The following is an 18,158-nucleotide window of genomic DNA, read 5'->3' on the forward strand; positions in this document are numbered from 1 at the left end:
CGATACACAGTAACATGATGCCCAGCCAATTATCGCATACAGTCAGGTCACCCTTTTTGGGTACCTTTACTAAGACGCCTTGCATCCAGTCGGCCAGAAATGTAGTGGTTTCCCATATGTTGCAGAATAGTTGATGCAATAGTTGTGCAGATACCACGGGGTCGGCTTTGAGCATCTCAGCTGATATGCGATCGACTCCTGGGGCCCTGTTCGATTTCATGCTCCGGATGGGTGCTTCTATCTCCTGCACTGATGGAGCATCGGTGCACTGATGGAGCATCGGTGCACCGATGCTTATGTGGTGTTTACACGGGTAATGCATCGAGCCCTTGGCGGATCATGCTGAGGTGTTGGTGACATGGTCGACTCTTGAAAAAGGTTTCCAAAGTGCCGAACCAGCGTTTCAATTGATCAGCCGGGTCGGTCAGTAACTGTCCAGACGTGTCTTTCGCGGGCATCGTCGCATTAATCTTGACCCACTAAGGCGACGTGAGACATCATAGAGGAGACGGATGTCGCCGGTGTTTGCGACTTTCTCGCCTTCGTCGGCTAGGGAGTCCGCCCAAGCTCTTTTGTCCCGTCTACATGAGCGTTCCACTTCCTTCTCGAGAGCCGAATAGCGCTGATGGGCTACGGCTTTGGCTCCTCGTGTTTTCGCTTGCTTTATCGCGGCTTTGGCGTTCCTTCGATCCTTTATCTTCCTTCAGGCATCATCTGTGATCCACTGCTTTCTTCGGGTGCGTAGCTCACCCAAATTATTCTCGCCGGTGGCGAGTTCTTGATGGCGCTCATTGGCGTAACTAGAGGGGGGGCCAGGGGGGCCAGGCCCCCCCCCAGAATCCGCCAGGCCCCCCCCAGAAATTTTTCATGACTTAATATATGGAAATAAGAAAAAAATCTGAAAACCACTGTCGTGGTGACAAACATAAATCTATATTCTCAATTTAGATGAAAATCGGAGTTTTCGACTAGCGAAGTTGGATTTTTCTCCAAATCCGTGCGTCGGATCTAACTTCGGAAGTGGTGCACGGATTTGAAGAAACATACAACTTCGCTAGTCGAAAATTCCGGGTTTCAACTGCACGTACAGTAATAGAAATTTATTTGGCATAATATGTGTTTAAATTGACAGTTATTGGAGACAATTCTCAACTTGTCACTCTTTACAAGATCATTGTTCAAAATAGTCTATGTAATTTGTTAGTTTTGTTTGGAAATATTATATAATCAGAATTATATAAAAAGCAATACTTTGTACATCTTCTTTTTTAAATAACTGAGATATTAAATCTAAATGATAATTTCCAGAAATTCCTGGATGGGTATCTTTAAGAATCTTTGAATTTACTAGCAGCATTACTGCAAAATATGGTTAAGTGCTTCTTTATGGAAATCAAGTATCATGTGGGAAAAACTCTGGTTGAATTTGCAATGGAATTCCAGCAAAAGTTTGTAAATTCCTAATGAGAATAGATGTACGTAGCTGAAGCGTAAACGCGAGTGTATTCATTAAAACCATGCTGGAGGTGATTTCTAGTCGGTCACTATTAATTTCTTTTATTTCGTGGGCCAGGGGTATTTTTGCGTCTATCAAACAACGCACTAATTCAAATGGTCATTGAGGAAGTTTTAATATATTTAAAAGCTGGTGCTGCAAGATGTAATCGTAAGTTTGAAGGTATTCATGATTGGACTTGTAAAAGACTTGGTATTCATGAGATAATTGTGAAAGAATTCCTTGATGACTTCTTGGAGAATTTCTTGGCTTCTATGTCCCTCTAAAATTATCTAAAAGAATTTCAATACAAATCGCTGGAGGAATTTCTTTAGAAATCCTTCATATTATTCAAAAAATCTACAAGTAATCCTAAAAAACCCTGGGGTGAATCCCTGAAAAACATTATGAACGGAATACTGTAATTTTCTAACTAACCGCTGAATAAATTAAAAAAAAAATCCCGGGAGAAATCATTGCAAGAATTCTCGGAGCAGTACCTACAGGAATCCCTGGAGTAATTTGTGAAAGTATACCTGGAGGAATCCGAAAAGCAATTATGCTAGTAATTTCAGAAAAAAAAACTGAAGAATCCGCATCAAAAATCCCTTTAGAAATTACTAGAATTTTTTTTAGATAAACCCTTGGAAGAATTTCTGGATGCATTACTGGAGGAATCCTTAGATGAATTCTTCAAGAAATCACAGGAGGAGTTCCTAGATGTATTTCTGGAGGATATCCGGGAGAACCTTCTGGAAAAATTCCATGCGGAATCTCTGGAAAAGTTCCTGGACTAATGCCTGAAGCATTAGGGGTTTTTTTTTATTATCGTACAAATTGGTATGAATGGTATTGGTATTAATGAAATTAGGTAGGGACCATATATATTTGAAAAACTAAATTGAAAAAAATCAGGGTTGCCTAATTTTCCGGAAAACTCCAGTGAAAATCAAACATTTTCCACAGACACCACCTACTTTGAAAAATCATAGAACGAAGCATCATAGGCACATTTTTTTGTGAAATCATAAGCAAATTTTCTAATCTAATCTAATCTAATCTAATACAAACGCAGCCAGTACGAGAAAGCATCCTGGAAAGTAAGCAGGTTAGATTGGGCCTAATTACTTTTCTTGTCAATATTGAGGCTTGTAGCATATCAAAGATATGATGCAAGCGTCAAAGCGGCCAGGCCTACTGCGTTGTATTTACCGCAGAGATGATTCTTCGAATTGCCTCGAGTTTTAACTATTGTTTTCCGTCGAAGCAATTCTAGAATCTACAGGGGAGGATGGATGCGTGGACATACCGTACCAAACGCTCCAGATGTGTTTAATATGGGCAAAAATATATGCATGTGCTAGGGGCGGGACATCTCTAATATTCATTAGCGATATTAGCAGTATTAAGAAATATTTATCCTAAAGCCGAACCTTATTCGATCCAAGTAAGCCACGCTGATTGGACTGTGTTGATTGGAAATGACAGCAGAAGAAATTACAAAATTGATCGTTGTGCTTTCATCGCACTAATGTTGTGTGAATGAATATTTCAGAAATATTCAACTGAAAACGATCAAAAAACGCTCCAATAACGTGTTTCTCACTTTAAAAGCAAACTTCGGACATACCTAGGGACATACACACTTCGCTGGCGGACATGATCACAAAATTCCGTGATTGTAGTAATAGTATCCGTACATAAATACGTCTATTACGCTAACTTTATCCGTAATTTATGTGATCATAACGTTCTATACGAAAATCTGACCTTGGATGTTATACAATACCGAGGCCACACCAGAATATTCGTTATAAAATATTCAATTACCCTGACTCAACAGTTTGGAACTAGCAGTGTCAGTGGCATCCTAGCCCAAAATAACTCACAGAAAAACCTGGAGAAAAACCACCGAACTGCTCCATTGAGAAAAATGAAAAGGTACTGTTACGCTCCGGTTCATATTTATTGAACATCCTAGTTTGCATCTAACAGTCAAATATGTTCATCCTAATTTGTTCAGGATTTATGATTTGATTTCTTTAAGGACATCCATTGCTTTCGAAAGGCCACTACCCCGACGATGTAGGTTGAAGCTCTGATTGTTTTCACAGCTAAAATAATGGAAAGAAATTAAATTTTTTAATATTTGGAACAAATTGAACAAAATACACAGGCAACTCATATTTTCATTTCGCGTCTTCGTGACAGTTGATTATTGCATGAAAAGTCATGACATACTAACCAACAAATTGTTCGGTGAACGGTGAAGATTAGGACATTAATATTTATTAGACGGTATTAGAGTCGGTATTAGAAGCTGTCCCGCCCCTAGTGCATGTGTAAATAATGTTATTGAATGAAATACGATGGATATTGGAAAGCTCTCACCCATTTAGCTTGTGCGGTCCGAAGTTAATCATCCAATTTTGAAGCCGTGGTTCCGCAAGGCAGGACACTAATAAAAATATCATTATCAAAGTGTGCTCGGTCAGCGTTCTTCTTCTGAAATGATGCACACACGAAAAATCCAAGGGGATGGAATTCGTACGAAACACTACTGTTACTGTTTTTCTTCTGTTAATTCACTTGTTCACATATTTTCAAGACTTCATACAACTTTTCAAAATTGCTCCTCCTGCCGGTCCCGACTATTTTAGCGACGCGAATCTTTCGCACACTCTGGACGGCGTAGTGCCGGCTGCTACTCCACAAGCGGAACTGCGAAAAGCACATAATTTTCAACTCCCTCCCGAAAGCAATGAAAAATGATGCATCAAATGCATGGTTTAGAAGCCTACAACTTTTCTTTTCCTAATCAAAAACTTCAATTAACACTTTTCACTGTTTTAATTGAATGAAATCGGAATTCATAAACGACGGTATTGGAACGCGAAAAAATTTGACAATCATAAGCAAATTTTCTCAGAAATTCCAAGATGGATTTCTGGAGGAAATCCTAGAATTTTTTTTTTGACAAATTCCTGGCGGATTCCCTGGAAAAGTTAATGTATTGATTGGTTGATTTGTCTTTTTTAAAGAGACTTTCAGGCCTTGGCTCCAAAGTTAATGGATAAATTTCTGAGGGAGGCATCCCTGGAGAAGTTCCTGGAGTAATGCCTGGAGCATTAGAGAAATTTCTGATGAAATTCCAAGATTATTTCTAGAAGAATTCCCAGAGCAATTTCTGGAGGAATTCCACGAGAATTTCTTGGGGGAATTTCACGGAAGAATCCTTAGAGGAATCCCTGCAGGAATTTCTGGTATATTCTTGGAGGAATTCCTGGTGGAATTTATAGAAGAACCTGTGAAATAACTCCTGGACGGATTTCTAGAGGAATCCCTGGAGTTGAAATTCATGGATTTATTCCTAGAGGAAACCTGAAAGAATTTCCGGAGGAATCCCTTGGAAAAATTCCTATAGAATTTCCTGAAGAATCTCCTGAAAGAATATCGGAAGCAATCTCTAAAGGATTTCCTGCAGAAATTCCTGGAGGAATGCTGTATGAATTTCCGAAGAAATTCCTGGAGGGATTCCTGGATCAATTTCTGAAGAAATTCCTGTAGGAATTTCTGAAGAAATACCTACGGTAAATCTTGGTGGAATTTCTTGAGGAGCCCCTGGAGACACTGCGGTAGTAATTTCTGAGGAATTCCCAGAGGAATTCCTGAAGGAATTCCTATATGAATTCCTGAAGGGCTTTCTGAAGAAATTCCTGGAGTGTTTCTGAAGAAACCTCATGAGGAATTCCCGCAAAATTTCTTAGAGAAATTTCTACAAAAATTCTTGAAAGAATCCCTGGAGATATTCTTGGAAAGAACCCTGGAGAAATCCCTGAAACAAATTTCTGGAGGAACCTTAGGAGGGATTCCTGGAGGAACTTCCGGACAAGTTCCAGGTGGAATTTCAGGAGGAATTTCTGGACAAATCTTTATAGGAAATCTTGGGGAAATTCCATGGAACTATATATGGATGAATTCCAGGAGGAATCCCTTAATCAATTCTTTGAGGAATCCTTCAATGAATTCCTGGAAGAATCTCTAGAGGAATTCTGGAAGGAATCCATGGAGAAATTTCTGAATATATTCATAGAGAAATTCCTAAAGAAATTCCTAGAGAAATTCCTCGCGGAATTCTGAGAGAAATTTCTAATGGAGATCCAGGAGAAATTTCCAGAGGAAGTTCTGGAGGACTTACAGGAGCAATTTCAGAAGGAATTTCTGGAAGAATTACTGGAGAAATCATCGGAGGAATTTCTGGAGGAATCCATGAAATAATTTCTGGAGGAATTCCTGGAACAACTCCTGAAGGAATTGCTGTACGAATTTCCGAAGAAATTCCTGGAGGAATTCCTGGATCCATTCCTGAATAAATTACCGAAAGTATTCCTAAAGAAATACCTGGGGTAATTTTTGGTGAAATTCGTGGTAGAACTCCTGGAGGAGTCCCTGGAGAAATGCCTGGATGAAATCCTGGAAGAATGCCAGGAAGAATACCTGGAATAATTTGTGGGGAAATTTTTTAAAAGAATCCCTTAAGAATTTCCTGGAGGATTCCTGATAAAATATTTGAAGGAATTCCTAGAGATATCTCAGGAGGAAATCATTCAGGAATCCCAGGAAGAATTATTGGAATATTTCTTGGATGAACTCCGGGAGGAACTCTTGGGGTAATTTCTAAATGGATCCCTGGAGGATTTTCTAGATAAATTCTTGGAGAAATTGCGGTAGCAATTTCTGAAGGAATCCTGGATTAATGCCTGGAGGAAGCCCTATAGAAATCTCTGGAGAAACTTCTGGAGGAATGCCTGGAGTAACCCCTGGATAAATTCCTGGAGACATGCTTGTATCAGTTCCTGGAGGAATCTCTCGAGAAATTCCTTAAGAAATCCCTGGAGGATACCCTGGGGAATTTCCTTGAAAAATCCCTGGAGAAACTCCTGGACTAATGCCTGGAGTAATCTCTGGATACATTTCTAGATGAGTTCCTGGTGGAGTTTTCAGAAGAATTCTGGGAGCAATCTAGTGGAGTTTGGAGTTTTTAGAAGAACTCCCGAAGCAATCTCTAGATGAATTACTGGAGAAATCCCGGGATGAGTTCATGGAGAAACTCCCAGAAGAAATTTCTAAAGAAACCTCTTGAAAAATTCCTAGAGGAATCCTTAGAGAAATTTCTAGAGAAATTCTTGGAAGAATCCCCGGGAAAATTCTTTGAAAAATTTTTTTTTTTTTTTTTTAATTTCTTTGTATTTGTGAATTTTAACTTATTGCTAATTCTTCACACACTTTGAAAAATCCCTGGAGGAATCCCTGAAGCAATTTCTGGAGAAAACTCAGGAGAAATGCCTGGAAAGTTCTGGACAAATTCCTGCAGGAAGTTCTGGATAAATTCCTTGCGGAATCCTAGGAAGAATTCCTGGATTAATCTGTAAAGGAATTTTTGTGAAAATTCCTTGGAGCTATCCCTAGAAGAGTTCTTGAATGAATACCTGGAGGAATCTCGAGAGAAATTCTGGAAGCAGTTAATGGAAGAATTTCTGAAGAAATTCCAAAAGATATTTCTGAAGAAATTCCAAGAGAAATTTCTGAAGAAACTCCAAGAGAAATTTCTGAAGAAAATCCAAGAGAAATTTCTAGATGAATTCCCAGAGGAATTTTTGGAGCAATTCCAGGAGGAATTCCTGAAACAATTTCTGGGAGAACCTCAGGAGGAATTCCTGTCTATAGGAAATCTTGGGGAAAATCCGTGGAGCTATTCATGGAAGAACTGCAGGAGGAATCCCTAAATGAATATCTTGAGAATCCCTGAATGAATTCCTGGAAGAATCTCTAGAGGAATTCTGGAAGGAATCTATGGAGAAATTTCTGAAGGAATTCCTGGAGAAATTTTTGGAGGAATTCAGAAAGGAATTTCTGGTGGAGTACCAGGTGGATTTTCTGGAGGACTTACTGCAGGAATCATCGGTGGAATTCCTGGAGGGATCCATGAAATAAATCCTGGAGGAATGTGCAGAGGAAACCCTAGAGAAGAAATTCCTGGAAGAATTTTCGAAGGAATTCAAGGAAGAATTCCTGGATCCAAACTTGAATAAATTCCTGGAGTAATTCCTGAGGAAATACCTGGGGTAATACCTGGGGAAATTCTTAGTAGAACTCTTGCAGAAGTCTCTGGAGAAATGCCTGAATAAAATCCTAGAGGCATGCCAGGAGGAATACCTGGAATAATTCTTGAAAAATATCCGGGAGGAATTTCCGAAGGAGTTCCTGGAGGAATCTCAAGATTCATTCCTGATGAAATACAAAGTTCGATTTCTGAGGGAATTCCAGGAGGATTTTCTGCAGAATTCTCAGGGGAAATACTGAAGAAACCGCTGAAATTCCTGAGCAAATCCTGAAATCCTGGATTAATTCCTGCGGGAGTTTCTGAAAGAATCCCAATAAGAGTTCTTCTAGAAATGTTTAAAATAATCTTGGAATTCGTTTTTGTAAGAATAACAGAAGAAATTTCCGGTGAATCCCTGGAGGAACTTTTGAAGTAATTTCTGAAGAAACCCGAAGAGGAATCCCGGAAGCAAGCCCCATTAAGCACTCTTTATGGAATCTCAGGAGAGCTTTCTTAGCGAATACCTGTAAGAATTTTTGTAGGAATATTCCTGGATAAAAAAATGAAGAAATCAATGTCTGCAGTAATTGTTGAAGGAATGCTAGGATCCCTAGTGGAGCGGACCTGGTGGGATGGTTAGAACACTTGACTATCACGCCGAGGACCTGGGATCGAATTCCACTCCCGACAAACTCGCAAAATGTGAGTTCTTCCTTCGGAAGGGAAGTACAGCGTGGGTCCCGAGATGAACTAGCCTAGGGCTGAAAATCTCGTTAATACACATAAAAAAAACTAGGATCCCTAAAGGTTTTTTGTACAAATTTTTCAAGCAATTCTTGGAGTGTTTTTTAAGAATCGCTAAGTAAATTTTTCTAAAAGAATTTCTGGAATACATTCCTGCAGAAATACTTCGAATCATTCCAGATGTAATTATTGGAGCAATCTCTAGTGGAATTTTGGAAGGCATATATGGAGATATCCCTGTAGAAATATCTGAATACCTGCAGAAATACCTTAAAGGATCTCTGGAGAAATGCCTGAAGGAAACTTCGAAAAAAGCACTGGAACAATTACTGGAGGAACCTCTAAAGATATCCCAGGACAAATCCCCGAAAAATGTCTAGTGGAATCCCTAGATGAATTCTTGATTGAATTTCTGGAAGAAGCCAAGATGGAATCACTGAATTAAGCTATGGAAAAAAATCTTGGAGGAATTGTTCGTACTCATATAGTTTACAAAACTATGAACAAATCAGAAACAGTCATTTTGATTACTCAAAACTACAATACTGATTTGCATATTCACATATCGGGCGCCCATCCCGCTTAAAATTCATCTCAAGTCAGGCCCCCCCTGGGCTCCCTCCAGGAAAAAATCCTAGTTACGCAAATGATGGCGCTCCATTGATCTTCTACGCTTCCACCTTCTGGGATATTCGCAGCACGGTTCTCTAGCTCCTCGACGAAGGAGCTTTACACCGCAACGTCTTCCAGTCGGCGTGTGCTGAACCGGCGCCCGATTTTCTCCTCCTGTCGATGGATCCTGGCAATGCACAGTCGGATCTCGTCGATTAGGAGATGATGGTCGGACGCAATGTCGGTGCTATGTTTGTTCCGCACATCAAGAAAGCTCCGTCTCCATTTTCGGCTGATGCAGATGTGGTCGATTTGATTTTCCGTGACGCAATCACGGGAAATCCATGTCACTTTGTGTACTGATCGATGAGGAAACAGCAATCACCCAATCACCATGTCATTGTTGCCACAATGCTCTGCAAACAGCTCTCCGTTCTCGCTCATTTCTCCTAGACCATGGCGTCCCATGACGTGCTTATAGTCCGAGTTGTCGGAACCAACCATCGCGTTGAAGTCACCCATGAGGATCTTGATATCACCTTTCGGAATCTTGTCCACGACAGCATTCAGTTGACTGTAAAAGTTCTCATCATCTTGCAATTCGGCAGCATCGGTTGGCGCGAAACATTGGATCATAGTAAGGTTTCGAACCCGTGTTCTGAATCTGGCTACAATTATCCTCTTATTAATAGGTTCCCACTTCATGAGCGCAGCGTGGGCGTGAGCGCTGAGCAGGAAACCAACTCTACGGTGGCGAGGAGCATATTCACCTCATAGGCCAGAGTATAGCGGGATTTCACCCGACGCCAATCTGTGTTCTCCAAAGTTCGGCCAACGGACTTCGCTCAGTATTAGGATCTCAAGCTTCATACGGCATACCTCATTGGCTAGTTGTGCCAGATTATCCTGCTGGGCTAGGGTTAATATATTCTAAGTTCCAATTCTTGTCCGTTGTTTCGCGTCAAAAGTCGTTGCCATTGAATCAGTTCGTAATCTTTCATTTTCGGTTTCAGTAACGGTTTTTTGGGTTTCGGATACTGTAGGGTGTTGCCACCTTAGGTATAGCTTCCAGTGCAGGAGCATTTCATACTCAACCGCTGGATGCCAGAACAGACGCTGTTTGAGCCGTATCTCCTTGGTGAACAGACGCTCGTGTCGTACCCGAGCAGAAGGGCATACCTTACAAATACCATGCGAAGAGCAACATGTGCTCTAATACCTAAAATTGTTATTACTGCGTTATTGTACGAAACGTTATGAGAACATCACAATAACAGTTGGAGGTATTTGAGCAGAGTTTGGTATTGATGTAGATTTATTAGTTTAGCAGTGAAAATAATCGAAGAACAAGATTTGCTAGTACATCATGAAGTCATCGAACACATGAAACATTTAATAACAAGATATGTTATTAGGTTATTATTCAATAACTTTGGAATAACTAATACAGCAATTGAAATTTTAGGTATGCATTCATTATTGAAATAACAAGACTTGTTATTTTCTAGGTGTTATTTATACAAAATTTTGGTATTCGTTTTTGTTATTTTGCCTCTTATTACCACCTTATGAAGGGCATATCAAGGTATGGTAGTATTTAAGATAAATACCTTGATATGTTATTTACTTGTTATTTTCTTCTGCTCGGGTACCTCCTCAATCTACCTGAAGTCAGAAGGACAACAGTGCGCAGGCTGCACTACCAGCTAAGCACATAACTCTTAGCTGGCGGTCTTTGTCATCGCTTGACCCGTGGAAGCATGAGGTAGGAACTTGTGAGGACCAGAGCTATGTTGGAGTGTGCAGTACACAGTTATCGATGCTGATCAAGCAATGAAGAAAATTTTGATAATCAATTTCTTGTTTACCAAATCATTCGAATACAGGATACAGCCACGGTAACAAAAGTTTGAAAGTGTCTTTGAAGTTCACCCAACACGCAATTTCGGAAAATATTTATTTTAATACAGAATTATGTGACTAATTGGCTGTAAAACATGTAAACTCATCATTCATTAACCCTTTAGCCAGATGGTGGTCATTTTCTACAAATTGTTTTAAATTTAAAGAATTATTTTTAACAAACTCAGGACGATAAATTTCACCCCACGGATCAATTTCGCCCGAAATCATGATACTTAATGGATCAATACTTTTTAAGTATATAGATTAGCATGTTTTCTGAAATGACATAATTGGTAAAAAAAATGAACAAACTGGGCAATATTATTCCGGATACGACCGAATTGTGACGAGACAAAACTGTAAAATTAGTCGCACGATAATTCAATCCATCTCAACCATTTTCCTTAATTTTTAGACATTCACAATTTTATTTGAACTGCCTATTCAGTCTTTTTTCCAGCTTAACAAAAACCCGAGCCTGCGAGCGATTCGTCTGAAGTCCCCCAGAACGAAGGCAATAGAAAAAGAACGACGATGGAAATTTGGTTCCATTACAAGTTAATCAGAAACCGGAGAAAACCTTCCGGCACTGAATCCCCGTTCGTCGCTGTCTGTTACGCTTCTCATTATTGAAATTAGCGCCTGATTTGCACTTGAATCTTCCTGGAAGCAACCAGACGCAAATCTAGACGACAAACGACGATAAAACGTTCCATTTCATCCCGAAGGACCCTCGGGTTCGCTGACACGTTTACTCTGCACTATGTCAACTTGAATTACCCCAACGGTTTCGAATATTGCGTTACGCCACTTGTATCGGTTACACAGAGTAAGTGGAAATCCCAGCTCGGGTGGCAGTTTTCCGGTAATCTATGTTACAATCCGGATTTGGACTCTCCATTGAGAAAGAACAAAGGATCATTTTCACATCAAGAAGTTTTCTTCACGTGCCGCCTCTCGTTTCGCCATGTTTCAACTTCTCTTATGTGCGTCTATATATCTAATAAGATGTCTCAATTGGGCGGGGTCGTGTGGGAGGTAAGCTGTAGGTGATGATTGGTGACATAGAAACAAAAAACTTTGGCCTTCATCAGCTTTACGAAACGTGAATGGGTTAGCGGAGCGGCAATCGTGTTACTGAAGGCTTTTTATCTTCGCCTACAAACAAAGCAATTTCTCTTTCCTCGTAAAACTTGTACGAGACAAAAAAGGAACACTTGATTCGTATTGTTGAATCATGAGGAGAGAACACTTGACACTAGCGATTCTTGCATCAAGATGTCTGCGTCAATTTGAAGAGGGCGCTATGAGATTGTTTTACAGCTTGACCTTGCCACGTGTTGTGGCTTGATGATTTCTGGGGAAGTGAAATGGCTAAACCAGTCAAATGTGCTGAATAATTATATTTTTGATTGAAAAGTATGTAATCTATGGTAATGGGTATGGTAATTGGTATGGTAATAGGTATGGTAATAGAGGTAAAGAAAACTCTCATGCTGCATACCACAAAAATTGAAGTATTTCTAATGAAATAATCCTTTGCTTACGAGAGTAATGAAATACAACAAGGTAAACAAAGTATTTTGAAACTCATAACGACCTCAATCATCACATTAAGAAAAGTCACATCCATTGACATTCCGTCTTAATTATTTCAAACCCCATTCATTGAATTCCGAGCAATTAGTTTCCCTGTCCTACATTTATTCGACTGAACCGGCTTTGGAACGACAGTTCTCAGGAACGGATTAATGGTTGGATAAGGACATTCCAGCTGCTTGGATACACAATTCCACAGATACCGATTTTCCTCCGATTTTCCAATCGCTACTAACTGCCGGCCGAGCCATAAATGCTTCGGTCTCAAACGACTGTCCGCCGGGTGGATATGCCTAGCATTCGTTTAACATCTACCCAGACTCAGACCCAGGCCCATTCACAAGCCTTTGCTCCGAGTTCAATTGATTGGAGAAGTGCTTAATAAAGGATAAAATGCCCAAGCCGTCTCCGGACGAGAACATTTTTGAGAGGCAAATAATCCTGAAAAGATGTAGGGCGAAGCAGGAACCTTCGAGACCCGGCCGGAAGATGGTGAAATGGTTGATCAGGCTTTCTCCCGGCTGCTTGACTCCTTTCAACTCGTACCACCGCACACTGGGGCAGGATTGAAAATACACGGAAAAAACCTCTAGCTCGTCGAGATGTTGAGATACGCACTTGGTGTCTTCAGAGAAAATATTTCTATGAACAAGGTCGATATTCTGAACGGTAGCATATTTTTCTTACATTATTCGCATAAAAGTCCTATAAGTCATTTTGGCCATCTTTCATTTTAGCGGTATGGTGTCTTCGGCAAAGTTGTTCGACTATTTATGCTAAAAAAGTTTGCCGAAGACGTCAAATTTCCAAAGCCTACTGTTCTTGAGATATTAGTCGTTTTATAAAATACCTACCTTAAATTGAGTTTTTTCATTAAATTACGTTTGTAAACAAATTTAATGTCTGTTTTTGAGTTATAATAATGAAAAATACTAAAATAAAACATATGTAAAATAAATTAGTTGGAAAAACCAAAATATGCATTGATTTTTCTTAGAAAGTTCCTGAAAATCACGCAAAATGTATATAGGACGTTCTTGCAGTCGGGCAAGTTCGGGCAAGTTTTTTCATCGGCGATCACCTAAAAAATGCATGAGCTTTCATGTAAATTTTTTTCACCGACATGATATTTGATGATTTTTTTTAAATAGCGTTCAAAGTTTACTGTTTTGTGTGAATTAGTACAACATTTTTGCACATATTTCAACGTGTTGTATGTTGCCAAGTGAACTATGAGAAGTATAAATGCAATCTAGTTACAGGTTTAGTCATATTTAAGCTCCAACTTACCTTACTTACCGGTCAGGCTAAGGCCGGGGTGGCCTCTGCTGTACATAGTAGTCGCCTCCATTCCACTCGGTCCATGGCTGTTTGCCTCCAGTTCCGCACTCTGCGTAGGGTCCGCAGATCGTCCTCCACTTGGTCGACCCACCTAGCTCGCTGCGCTCCACGTCTTCTTGTTCCGGTCGGATGACTCTCGAGAACCATTTTAGTCGGGTTGCTATCCGACATCCTGATACCGTGACCCGCCCACCGTAGCCTCCCGATTTTCGCGGTATGGACGATGGTTGGTTCTCCCAGCAGCTGATGCAGCTCGTGGTTCATTCGCCTTCTCCAAGTCCCGTCTTCCATCTGCACTCCGCCGTAGATGGTACGCAACACCTTCCGTTCGAAAACTCCAAGGGCGCGTTGGTCCTCTGCACGTAGGGTCCATGTTTCGTGCCCATAGAGGACGACCGGTCTAATCAACGTTTTGTAGATGGTTAACTTCGTGTTACGGCGAACTTTATTCGATCGTAGAGTTCTGCGGAGTCCAAAGTAGGCACGATTTCCTGCCACAATGCGCCTCTGAATTTCTCTGCTGGTGTCGTTGTCGTCGGTCACCAGTGAGCCCAAGTACACGAATTCTTCAACCGCCTCGATTTCATCACCGTCGATGTGAATTCGGGGTGGCGGGCGCGGTGATTCCTCCCTGGAGCCCTTTGCCATCATGTACTTTGTCTTCGACACATTAATGACTAATCCGATTCGCCTGGCTTCACTCTTTAGTCGGATGTACGTTTCCGCCATCGTCTCAAATTTACGAGCAATAATATCAATATCATCGGCGAAACCAAGCAGCTGAACGGACTTCGTGAAAATCGTCCCACTCGTGTTTATCCCCGCTCTCCTTATTACACCTTCTAACGCAATGTTGAACAGCAAGCACGAAAGACCATCACCTTGCCGTAACCCTCTGCGAGATTCGAAGGGACTCGAGAGTGTCCCTGATACTCGAACTACGCACATCACTCGATCCATCGTCGCCTTGATCAACCGTATCAGTTTATCCGGGAATCCGTATTCGTGCATAATCTGCCATAGCTGTTCTCGATCGATTGTATCATACGCCGATTTGAAATCGATGAACAAGTGATGTGTGGGCACGTTGTATTCGCGGCATTTCTGCAACACCTGGCGGATGGCGAACATCTGGTCCGTTGTAGCGCGTTCACCCATAAATCCAGCCTGATATTGCCCCACGAACTCTCTTGCAATCGGTGATAGACGGCGGCATAAAACTTGAGAGAGTATTTTGTAGGCAGCGCTCAGTAGTGTGATCGCGCGGTAGTTCCCGCAATCCAACTTGTCGCCCTTTTTGTAGATGGGACACACGATACCTTCCATCCATTCCTCCGGTAATACTTCCTCCTCCCAAATCTTGGTAATGACCCAGTGTAGTGCTCTCACCAGTGCTTCTCCACCGTATTTTAGAAGCTCGCTTGGTAGTTGATCTGCTCCAGCGGCTTTGTTGTTTTTCAACCGGCCAACCTCTTCCTCAATCTCTTGAAGGTCAGGGGCCGGAAGTCTTTCGTCCTGTGCACATACTCCTAGATCTGTTACCACGCCACCTTCGGTACTTGCAACGTCGCCATTGAGGTGCTCATCGTAATGCTGCTCCAAACAAATTGTAAAACACAAAAATGTCCTAAACACGCCATTTAGCCTTGGTTTTATTATTATCTTATATAATTTTATTTAATAGAAATATTTTTTGTGTGTTCAATGATCTAAAAACTCACTTTTATTGGCGTTTCGGACATTTTTGTGTTTTACAATTTGTTTGGAGCTTAAATATGACTAAACCTGTAACTAGATTGCATTTATACTTCTCATGGTTCACTTGGCAACATACAACATGGTAAAATATGTACAAAAATGTTGTACTAATTCACACAAAACAGTAAACTTTGAACGCTATTTAAAAAAAATCATCAAATATCATGTCGGTGAAAAAAATTTACATGAAAGCTCATGCATTTTTTAGGTGATCGCCGATGAAAAAACTTGCCCGAACTTGCCCGACTGCAAGAACGTCCTATATACATTTTGCGTGATTTTCAGGAACTTCCTACGAAAAATCAATGCATATTTTGTTTTTTCCTACTAATTTATTTTACATATGTTTTATTTTAGTATTTTTCATTATTATAACTCGAAAACGGACATTAAATTTGTTTACAAACGTAATTTAATGAAAAAACTCGATTTTAGGTAGGTATTTTATAAAAAGACTAATATCTCAAGAACAGTAGGCGTTGGAAATTTGACGTCTTCGGCAAACTTTTTTAGCATAAATAGTCGAACAACTTTGCCGAAGACACCATACCGCTAAAATGAAAGATGGCCAAAATGACTTATAGGACTTTTATGCGAATAACGTAAGAAAAATATGCTACCGTTCAGAATATCGACCTTGTTCATAGAAATACTTTCTCTGAAGACAACAAGTGCGTATCTCAACATCTCGACGAGCTAGAGGTTTTTTCCGTGTATTTTCAATCCTGCCCCAGTGTGCACCGTTCCGCCGCGCCAGCTCGGTTTTGCTGTGTTCAGAATCGCATTTAAATACACACGTTTAAATCATTACTCAAGCAATTCCCGGCGGGAGGGTCCTACGAGTTAAATATAGATAAAGGGTAAAATAAATTTGCATAACGACGACGGGAGCTGAAGTAAAATTCACACTCAATTGATTATCGACACGCTGCTGCTTGCTGAGCTGCCGTTGATGCTGCTGCTGCTGCTACTGATGGTTCTGTCGTTTGTTGCTGGGATATAGATTGGATCCACTCCCCTGTGAGTGGGCGGTGGCAGCCATGAATGCTGCTATATGAGCCTAGCAGTGATGCCAAGCCGGAGATATGGGGTCTATCGGATTGTGAAAAGGTTTCAGCATTTTTTCTTCCAAATTCGTCGAAATATGTAATTTCAAAGTACCTATATGCTAGGTGAGTTATACGCTGAGAAAGCGGTCGATTACAGCAGCAGCTGCAGGGAACGAAGAAATGCCAAAACCGCGATTGAGCGAGCGGAAACACGGGGAGCCAAAGTTGCAGCCCATCAGCGCTATTCGCTATTCAGCAGTAGGCCCTGCTGAGTCTATTCAGAAACCCTACACATCCGGAATCCTGGTACTACTCAGGCACATCAGGAATGATGCCAGTAAGTTCCTGATTATGATATACTGGTTAACGCAATGGAATTGTCAACTGAGATGGTATACGCTTTTGCAATAATGCACAATGGAATTCTATACTCTTAGTAGGTCCGGGTTACACTGACCTGGAACGGTGGATGTGCTAATTTCGGCGCCGCCTTTCGTCCCATAAAATCGTAGCAAGGTCTTACCTTACGTTTCTGACCTGTATCTAGCTCAAACAACTAACTGGGTGGAAGTAGGTACAGATGAACACTCCTGATTAGCACTATCAAGGTCTGAGCTCTGTCCCTGAAAAGGGGGTGTGGCATCCTACGGTTTGTCTCTCTGCTCGTATAGATAACCATTAGGATCATTGACTACTACTTCAATGGTAGAAAGAGATAGCGGCTCTAAGGGAGACCCAACAGCCATGAATACTAAAAATACGATCCAAAAAATGAGTTAGAATGGTGTAGCAGAAGGAGTGACGGTTAACCTGTTCCAGCGAAGCGCGAGATAGCCACTACGAGGGATTGAAACGTCTTTTTTCCTCGGGAGCTCTTGCGGTCCCACAAGGAGCTTCCGGGGTGGGCGCAAAAGGTCTCTTTTACTCCCGAGTCCTAGGGCGTTAAAGCTAGGGAGAGCTTTCGGATGACGAGGGAAAGAGAAACATGTACTCACGTTTTAAACTACTCGTTGTATTCCACAAAAACGCGTGATGAGCAATGGTAAGGACGGAATGAATTTGACGGCTCTGTTAGCTTAATCGGATCCTGGAATCGGCTTCCAGGGCGTTTCAGGCGCCTCAACTGAGAGCTCAACAGTCTGGCTTGTCCGGGCGTGGGGCTCCCTTTTGCCTGTTCCGTAGAGGAGGCGGGGGGTGATAGTTGATGGATAATCGACTGCCCCCAAGCGGAGTTGGTGGGAGCAGTTGCAGTTCGTCGGAACCGGTCGGTCCACGGGTGTCGAATATAGAACCGACCGCCACAATCACCAAGAAGTTGTTGCGGCACGAGGCTGTCCCGCAGAGGAGGGGAGTATGTGGTCGTCCCCAGTCGACCGCAGGGCGTTGGTTGATGCTTGGCTGTCTCTCAAGCGGAGTTGGTAGGAGCAGTTCGACGGAACCTCTGTCCAAGTGCGTCGATAGTAGAACCGGACGTCGCTGGAGAGACACCGCGAAGTGCCGATCCGAGGCTCACAAAAATTTATCGAGCAGCTTACGGAGGCCCCTCCCCACG

General features: G+C 41.5%; 1 protein-coding gene across 2 annotated transcripts in view; it reads right to left on the bottom strand.

The window, feature by feature from the left end:
* The window catches only part of LOC109423013 (dopamine receptor 2), a 521,850-nt gene that overhangs the window by 482,856 nt on the left and 20,836 nt on the right, over window positions 1-18,158 (bottom strand). The gene's annotated exons all lie outside the window — the stretch shown is intronic.

This window comes from Aedes albopictus, chromosome 1, assembly GCF_035046485.1.
Source record: "Aedes albopictus strain Foshan chromosome 1, AalbF5, whole genome shotgun sequence".
Lineage (NCBI taxonomy): Eukaryota > Metazoa > Arthropoda > Insecta > Diptera > Culicidae > Aedes > Aedes albopictus.